The sequence below is a fragment of the Salvelinus alpinus genome, chromosome 11 (genome assembly GCF_045679555.1).
Source record: "Salvelinus alpinus chromosome 11, SLU_Salpinus.1, whole genome shotgun sequence".
NCBI lineage: Eukaryota > Metazoa > Chordata > Actinopteri > Salmoniformes > Salmonidae > Salvelinus > Salvelinus alpinus.
The window spans coordinates 71,094,859-71,105,523 of NC_092096.1; positions in this window are offsets into that span (position 1 = coordinate 71,094,859).

A 10,665-nucleotide genomic window follows, 5' to 3' on the forward strand; every position below is an offset into this window, starting at 1 on the left:
ACAGACCCACTTCCTGGACTAAAACAGACCCACTTCCTGGACTAAAAGAGACCCACTTCCTGGACTAAAACAGACCCATTTCCTGCACTAAAACAGACCCACTTCCTGGATGCGACATGAAAAGTAAAAAAAAAAAAGCTCTTTGTTTACCGAGCAGTGGATACGATCACATGCAACTTCAAATGCAATTCATGCAACAGATGATTACCGTGTACAACAACACAGACGGCATCATGTGTATTGATTACCTAGCAGACGTCATCATGAGTATTGATTACCTAGCAAGCCAGCAAGACAAGTTAAAATATCCACAAATGGAGCTAGATGAAACCAGGAGAATTATATACCGTGGGGGCAAAAAAGTATTTAGTCAGCCACCAATTGTGCAAGTTCTCCCACTTAAAAAGATGAGAGAGGCCTGTAATTTTCATCATAGGTACACTTCAACTATGACAGACAAAATTAGAAAAAATATTCCAGAAAATCAAATTGTAGGATTTTTAATGAATTTATTTGCAAATAATGGTGGAAAATAAGTATTTGGTTACCTACAAACAAGCAAGATTTCTGGCTCTCACAGACCTGTAACTTCTTCTTTAAGAGGCTCCTCTGTCCTCCACTCGTTACCTGTATTAATGGCACCTGTTTGAACTTGTTATCAGTATAAAAGACACCTGTCCACAACCTCAAACAGTCACACTCCAAACTCCACTATGGCCAAGACCAAAGAGCTGTCAAAGGACACCAGAAACAAAATTGTAGACCTGCAATAGGTAAGCAGCTTGGTTTGAAGAAATCAACTGTTGGAGCAATTATTAGGAAATGGAAGACATACAAGACCACTGATAATCTCCCTCGATCTGGGGCTCCACGCAAGATCTCACCCCGTGGGGTCAAAATGATCACAAGAACGGTGAGCAAAAATCCCAGAACCACACGGGGGGACCTAGTGAATGACCTGCAGAGAGCTGGGACCAAAGTAACAAAGCCTACCATCAGTAACACACTACGCTGCCAGGGACTCAAATCCTGCAGTGCCAGACGTGTCCCCCTGCTTAAGCCAGTACATGTCCAGGCCCATCTGAAGTTTGCTAGAGAGCATTTGGATGATCCAGAAGAAGATTGGGAGAATGTCATATGGTCAGATGAAACCAAAATATAACTTTTTGGTAAAAGCTCAACTCGTCGTGTTTGGAGGACAAAGAATGCTGAGTTGCATCCAAAGAACACCATACCTACTGTGAAGCATGGGGGTGGAAACATCATGCTTTGGGGCTGTTTTTCTGCAAAGGGACCAGGACGACTGATCTGTGTAAAGGAAAGAATGAATGGGGCAATGTATCGTGAGATTTTGAGTGAAAACCTCCTTCCATCAGCAAGAGCATTGAAGTTGAAACGTGGCTGGGTCTTTCAGCATGACAATGATCCCAAACACACCGCCCGGGCAACGAAGGAGTGGCTTCGTAAGAACCATTTCAAGGTCCTGGAGTGGCCTAGCCAGTCTCCAGATCTCAACCCCATAGAAAATCTTTGGAGAGAGTTGAAAGTCTGTGTTGCCCAGCAACAGCCCCAAAACATCACTGCTCTAGAGGAGATCTGCATGGAGGAATGGGCCAAAATACCAGCAACAGTGTGTGAAAACCTTGTGAAGACTTACAGAAAACGTTTGACCTCTGTCATTGCCAACAAAGGGTATATAACAAAGTATTGAGATAAACTTTTGTTATTGACCAAATACTTATTTTCCACCATCATTTGCAAATAAATTCATTAAAAATCCTACAATGTGATTTTCTGGATTTTTTTCTCTCATTTTGTCTGTCATAGTTGAAGTGTACCTATGATGAAAATTACAGGCCTCTCTCATATTTTTAAGTGGGAGAACTTGCACAATTGGTGGCTGACTAAATACTTTTTTACCCCACTGTAGTTGTCAAGGTCCTGACTTGGTGCGTGGACGCTCCTCACTTGAACGTGACGTTTTGCTAGAAAAACAAAATCTCGATCTCTCTCAGGTTTCTAGTTCATGACAGAAGACACCCTATGACCTCTCAAGAACAGGCTGTCCTCTCTCTCGTGTGTGTGTGTGTGTGTGTGTGTGTATGTTCATCGTGTAAAGATTCAGGAGCTGTGTGTATGTGTCAGGAACTGCGGCTGAGAGGTAGGTGTTCAGTGGAGGGTAGTGAACCATGTCTGCAGCAATACAATCTCTCCGCTGTGTGTGTTCCCCTGGTGTCTGAGACCCTCATGTTCCAAACAGTCTTTAAGAGAGTGTGGAGGAGTGAGGGGGAGCAAGGGAGAGAGGGTAGAGAGGGAAGGGGGAGAGAGAGAGAAGGGGGAGAAAGAGGAGAGGAATGGGTCATGGTTGAAAACAGTGTTTTGGGATCTCTGTCTAAACCCGAAGTGCTCCGCTGATCTCCTCTAAACTGTTAGACACACATGACACCAGACCAGACACCAGACTAGACACCACACACCACACCAGACACCAGACCAGACACCAGACACTAGACCAGACACTAGACCTGACAACAGACCAGACATCAGACACCAGACACTAGACCAGACACTAGACCAGACACTAGACCAGACAACAGACACCAGAAACTAGACCAGACACCAGAACAGACACCAGACCAGACACCAGAACAGACACCAGAACAGACACTAGACCAGACACCAGAACAGACACCAGACCAGACACCAGAACAGACACCAGAACAGACACTAGACCAGACCCCAGACCACACTAGACTAGACACTAGACCAGACACCATACAAGACACTAGACCAGACACCAGACCAGACACCAGACACCAGACCAGACACTAAACCAGACACTAGACCAGACACCAGACCAGACACCAGACACTAGACCAGACACTAAACCAGACACTAAACCAGACACCAGACCAGACACTAGACCAGACACCAGACCAGACACCAGACACCAGACCAGACACTAGACCAGACACCAGACCAGACACCAGACACTAGACCAGACACTAGACCAGACACTAGACCAGACACTAGACCAGACACCAGACCAGACACTAGACCAGACACTAGACCAGACACTAGACCAGACACTAGACCAGACACCAGACCAGACACTAGACCAGACACTAGACCAGACACCAGACCAGACACTAGACCAGACACCAGACCAGACACCAGACACCAGACCAGACACTAGACCAGACACCAGACCAGACACCAGACACTAGACCAGACACTAGACCAGACACTAGACCAGACACTAGACCAGACACTAGACCAGACAATAGAGCAGACACTAAACCAGACACCAGACCAGACAATAGACCAGACAATAGACCAGACACTAGACCAGACACTAGACCAGACACTAGACCAGACACTAGACCAGACACTAGACCAGACACCAGACCAGACACTAGACCAGACACTAAACCAGACACCAGACCAGACACCAGACCAGACACTAGACACTAGACAAGACACCAGACCAGACAATAGACCAGACACTAGACCAGACACTAGACCAGACACTAGACCAGACACTAGACCAGACACTAGACCAGACACTAGACCAGACACCAGACCAGACACTAGACCAGACACTAGACCAGACACCAGACCAGACACTAGACCAGACACTAAACCAGACACCAGACCAGACACTAGACCAGACAATAGACCAGACACTAGACCAGACACTAGACCAGACACTAGACCAGACACTAGACCAGACACTAGACCAGACACTAGACCAGACACCAGACCAGACACTAGACCAGACACTAAACCAGACACCAGACCAGACAATAGACCAGACAATAGACCAGACAATAGAGCAGACACTAGACCAGACACTAGACCAGACACTAGACCAGACACTAAACCAGACACCAGACCAGACCCCAGACCACACCATACCAGACACCAGACACTAGACCAGACACTAGACACTAGACCAGACAACAGACCAGACACTAGACACTAGACCAGACACTAGACACTAGACAATACACCAGACACCAGACACTAGACCAGACACCAGACACTAGACACTAGACAATACACCAGACACTAGACACTAGACAATACACCAGACACCACACACTAGACCAGACAACAGACCAGACACTAGACCAGACACTAGACCAGACACTAGACCAGACACCAGACCAGACACCAGACACCAGACACTAGACCAGACACCAGACCAGACACTAGACCAGACACCAGACACTAGACAAGACAACAGACCAGACACTAGACCAGACACCAGACACCAGACACTAGACCAGACATTAGACCAGACACCAGACCAGACACCAGACACCAGACACTAGACCAGACACTAGACCAGACACTAGACACTAGACCAGACACTAGACCAGACACCAGACACTAGACCAGACACTAGACCAGACACCAGACACTAGACCAGACACTAGACCAGACACTAGACCAGACACCAGACACTAGACCAGACACCAGACACTAGACCAGACACTAGACCAGACACCAGACACTAGACCAGACACTAGACCAGACACTAGACCAGACACCAGACCAGACACCAGACCAGACACTAGACCAGACACCAGTCCAGACACCAGACCAGACACCAGACACCAGACACTAGACCAGACACCAGACACCAGACACTAGACCAGACACTAGACCAGACACCAGACCAGACACCAGACCAGACACTAGACCAGACACCAGTCCAGACACCAGACCAGACACCAGACACCAGACACTAGACCAGACACCAGACACCAGACACTAGACCAGACACTAGACCAGATACCAGACACCAGACACCGGACACTAGTCCAGACACTAGACCAGACACCAGACACTAGACCAGACACTAGACCAGACACCAGACACTAGACCAGACACTAGACCAGACACCAGACACTAGACCAGACACCAGACACCAGACCAGACACCAGACCAGACACCAGACCAGACACCAGACCAGACACCAGACACTAGACCAGACACTAGACCAGACACTAGACCAGACACTAGACCAGACACCAGACCAGACACCAGACACTAGACCAGACACTAGACAAGACACTAGACCAGACACCAGACACTAGACCAGACACTAGACCAGACACCAGACCAGACACCAGACCAGACACTAGACCAGACACTAGACAAGACAACAGACCAGACACTAGACCAGACACCAGACACTAGACCAGACACCAGACCAGACACCAGACCAGACACTAGACCAGACACTAGACCAGACACCAGACACTAGACAAGACAACAGACCAGACACTAGACCAGACACTAGACCAGACACTAAACCAGACACCAGACCAGACACTAGACCAGACACTAGACCAGACACCAGACACTAGACCAGACACCAGACACTAGACCAGACACCAGACACCAGACCAGACACCAGACCAGACACCAGACCAGACACCAGACACTAGACCAGACACTAGACCAGACACTAGGCCAGACACAAGACACCAGACACTAGACAAGACACTAGACCAGACACCAGACACTAGACCAGACACTAGACCAGACACCAGACCAGACACCAGACCAGACACTAGACCAGACACTAGACAAGACAACAGACCAGACACTAGACCAGACACCAGACACTAGACCAGACACCAGACCAGACACCAGACCAGACACTAGACCAGACACTAGACCAGACACCAGACACTAGACAAGACAACAGACCAGACACTAGACCAGACACTAGACCAGACACTAAACCAGACACCAGACCAGACACTAGACCAGACACTAGACCAGACACCAGACCAGACACTAGAACAGACACCAGACACTAGACCAGACACTAGACACTAGACACTAGACAATACACCAGACACCACACACTAGACCAGACAACAGACCAGACACTAGACCAGACACTAGACCAGACACCAGACCAGACACCAGACACTAGACCAGACACTAGACAAGACAACAGACCAGACACTAGACCAGACACTAGACCAGACACCAGACCAGACACCAGACCAGACACCAGACACTAGACAAGACAACAGACCAGACACTAGACCAGACACTAGACCAGACACTAGACCAGACACCAGACCAGCCACTAGACCAGACACTAGACCAGACACTAGACAAGACACCAGACACTAGACACTAGACCAGACAACAGACCAGACACTAGACACTAGACCAGACACTAGACACTAGACAATACACCAGACACCAGACACTAGACCAGACACCAGACACTAGACACTAGACAATACACCAGACACTAGACCAGACACTAGACACTAGACAATACACCAGACACCACACACTAGACCAGACAACAGACCAGACACTAGACCAGACACTAGACCAGACACTAGACCAGACACCAGACCAGACACTAGACCAGACACCAGACACTAGACAAGACAACAGACCAGACACTAGACCAGACACCAGACACCAGACACTAGACCAGACATTAGACCAGACACCAGACCAGACACCAGACACCAGACACTAGACCAGACACTAGACCAGACACTAGACACTAGACCAGACACTAGACCAGACACCAGACACTAGACCAGACACTAGACCAGACACCAGACACTAGACCAGACACTAGACCAGACACTAGACCAGACACCAGACACTAGACCAGACACCAGACACTAGACCAGACACTAGACTAGACAAGACACCAGACACTAGACACTAGACCAGACAACAGACCAGACACTAGACACTAGACCAGACACTAGACACTAGACAATACACCAGACACCAGACACTAGACCAGACACCAGACACTAGACACTAGACAATACACCAGACACTAGACCAGACACTAGACACTAGACAATACACCAGACACCACACACTAGACCAGACAACAGACCAGACACTAGACCAGACACTAGACCAGACACTAGACCAGACACCAGACCAGACACTAGACCAGACACCAGACACTAGACAAGACAACAGACCAGACACTAGACCAGACACCAGACACCAGACACTAGACCAGACATTAGACCAGACACCAGACCAGACACCAGACACCAGACACTAGACCAGACACTAGACCAGACACTAGACACTAGACCAGACACTAGACCAGACACCAGACACTAGACCAGACACTAGACCAGACACCAGACACTAGACCAGACACTAGACCAGACACTAGACCAGACACCAGACACTAGACCAGACACCAGACACTAGACCAGACACTAGACCAGACACCAGACACTAGACCAGACACTAGACCAGACACTAGACCAGACACCAGACCAGACACCAGACCAGACACTAGACCAGACACCAGTCCAGACACCAGACCAGACACCAGACACCAGACACTAGACCAGACACCAGACACCAGACACTAGACCAGACACTTGACCAGACACCAGACCAGATACCAGACACCAGACACCGGACACTAGACCAGACACTAGACCAGACACCAGACACTAGACCAGACACCAGACACTAGACAAGACAACAGACCAGACACTAGACCAGACACTAGACCAGACACCAGACCAGACACCAGACCAGACACCAGACACTAGACAAGACAACAGACCAGACACTAGACCAGACACTAGACCAGACACCAGACACTAGACCAGACACTAGACCAGACACCAGACCAGACACCAGACCAGACACTAGACCAGACACTAGACCAGACACCAGACACTAGACCAGACACTAGACCAGACACCAGACCAGACACCAGACCAGACACTAGACACTAGACCAGACACCAGACACTAGACCAGACACCAGACCAGACACCAGACCAGACACCAGACACTAGACCAGACACTAGGCCAGACACAAGACACCAGACACTAGACAAGACACTAGACCAGACACCAGACACTAGACAAGACAACAGACCAGACACTAGACCAGACACCAGACACTAGACCAGACACTAGACCAGACACTAGGCCAGACACAAGACACCAGACACTAGACAAGACACTAGACCAGACACCAGACACTAGACAAGACAACAGACCAGACACTAGACCAGACACCAGACCAGACACTAGACCAGACACTAAACCAGACACCAGACCAGACACCAGACACTAGACAAGACACTAGACCAGACACCAGACACTAGACAAGACAACAGACCAGACACTAGACCAGACACTAAACCAGACACCAGACCAGACACTAGACCAGACACTAGACAAGACAACAGACCAGACACTAGACCAGACACTAGACCAGACACTAGAACAGACACCAGACACTAGACCAGACACTAGACACTAGACAATACACCAGACACCACACACTAGACCAGACAACAGACCAGACACTAGACCAGACACTAGACCAGACACCAGACCAGACACCAGACACTAGACCAGACACTAGACAAGACAACAGACCAGACACTAGACCAGACACTAGACCAGACACCAGACCAGACACCAGACCAGACACCAGACACTAGACAAGACAACAGACCAGACACTAGACCAGACACTAGACCAGACACTAGACCAGACACCAGACCAGCCACTAGACCAGACACTAGACCAGACACTAGACAAGACACCAGACACCAGACACTAGACAAGACAACAGACCAGACACTAGACCAGACACTAGACCAGACACTAGACCAGACACCAGACCAGACACTAGACCAGACACCAGACCAGACACCAGACCAGACGGAGAGAGAGAGAGAGAGAGAGAGAGAGAGAGAGAGAGAGAGAGAGAGAGAGAGAGAGAGAGAGAGAGAGAGAGAGAGAGAGAGAGAGAGAGAGAGAGAGAGAGAGAGAGAGAGAGTGGTGGAGAGGGAAAGAAAGACTGGTGGAGAGGGAGAGAAGACTGGTGGAGAGGTAGAGAACGACTGGTGGAGAGGTAGAGAAGACTGGTGGAGAGAGAGAAGACTGGTGGAGAGAGAGAGAAGACTGGTGGAGAGAGAGAGAGAAGACTGGTGGAGAGAGAGAAGACTGGTGGAGAGAGAGAAGACTGGTGGAGAGAGAGAAGACTGGTGGAGTGGGAGAGAAGAATGGTGGAGAGGGATAGAAAGACTGATGGAGAGAAAAAGAAGACTGGTGGAGAGAGAGAAGACTGGTGGAAAGAGAGAAGACTGGTGGAGAGAGAGAGAAGACTGGTGGAGAGAGCGAAGACTGGTGGGGAGAGAAGACTGGTGGAGAGAGAGAAAGACTGGTGGGGAGAGAAGACTGGTGGAGAGGTAGAGAAAGACTGGTGGAGAGGGAGAGAAGACTGGTGGAGAGAGAAGACTGGTGGAGAGAAAGAGAAGACTGGTGGAGAGAAAGAGAAGACTGGTGGAGAGAGAGAAGACTGGTGGAGAGAGAGAAGACTGGTGGAGAGAAAGAGAAGACTGGTGGAGAGGGAGAGAAGATTGGTGGAGAGAGAGAGAGAAGACTGGTGGAGAGAGAGAAGACTGGTAGAGAGAGAGAGAAGACTGGTGGAGAGAGAGAAGACTGATGGAGAGGTAGAGAAGACTGATGGAGAGGTAGAGAAGACTGGCGGAGAGGGAGAGAAAGACTGGTGGAGAGAGAGAAGACTGGTGGAGAGAGAGAAGACTGGTGGAGAGAGAAGACTGGTGGAGAGGGAGAGAAGACTGGTGGAGAGAGAGAAGACTGATGGAGAGAGAGAAGACTGATGGAGAGAAAGAGAAGACTGGTTGAGAGAGAGAAGACTGGTGGAGAGGGAGAAGACTGGTGGAGAGAGAGAAGACTGGTGGAGAGAGAGAAGACTGGTGGAGAGAGAGAGAAGACTGATGGAGAGAAAGAGAAGACTGGTGGAGAGAAAGAGAAGACTGGTGGAGAGGGAGAGAAGACTGGTGGAGAGGGAGAGAAGACTGGTGGAGAGGGAGAGAAGACTGGTGGAGAGGGAGAGAAGACTGGTGGAGAGGGAGAGAAGACTGGTGGAGAGAGAGAAGGGCTATAACAATGGATCTAAGGACATGAACCGTGGTCCGTGACCTCTCCTTCCTCTGTTCTCCCTCAACAAGATGCAAAACAGATCATAAGGTAGAAAGATGGACAGATAAGCTGCTTGCACACACCTGCCGTGAGAGAGATGTGGGAGATGGGGGAGGGGGTGAGATAGAGGGAGACAGAATGTGTGTTTGTCTCACTTCCCTCTTTCCTTCTTTCAAGGTGTGTGTCTGGGTTATCTGTGACTGTGTCCTATCTTTCTTTCTCTCTCTCTCTCTCTCTCTCTCTCTCTCTCTCTCTCTCTCTCTCTCTCTCTCTCTCTCTCTCTCTCTCTCTCTCTCTCTCTCTCTCTCTCTCTCTCTCGCTCTCTCGCTCTCTCTCTCTCTCTCTCTCTCTCTCTCTCTCTCTGTCTCTCTCTCTCTCTCTCTGTCTCTCTCTCTCTCTCTCTCTCTCTCTCTCTCTCTCTGTCTCTCTCTCTCTCTCTCTCTCTCTCTCTCTCTCTCTCTCTCTCTCTCTCTCTGTCTCTCTCTCTCTCTCTCTCTCTCTGTCTCTCTCTCTCTCTGTCTCTCTCTGTGTGTGTGTGTTTACTGTGCCTTTTGTTTATCTGATTATAATTTAGAACTACTGGCCTGTTGAGTCATTGTTCCTAGTAATCCACTGGTAATATGAAGGCGTTGAAGCCTGGTCCAAATATGTTCCCATC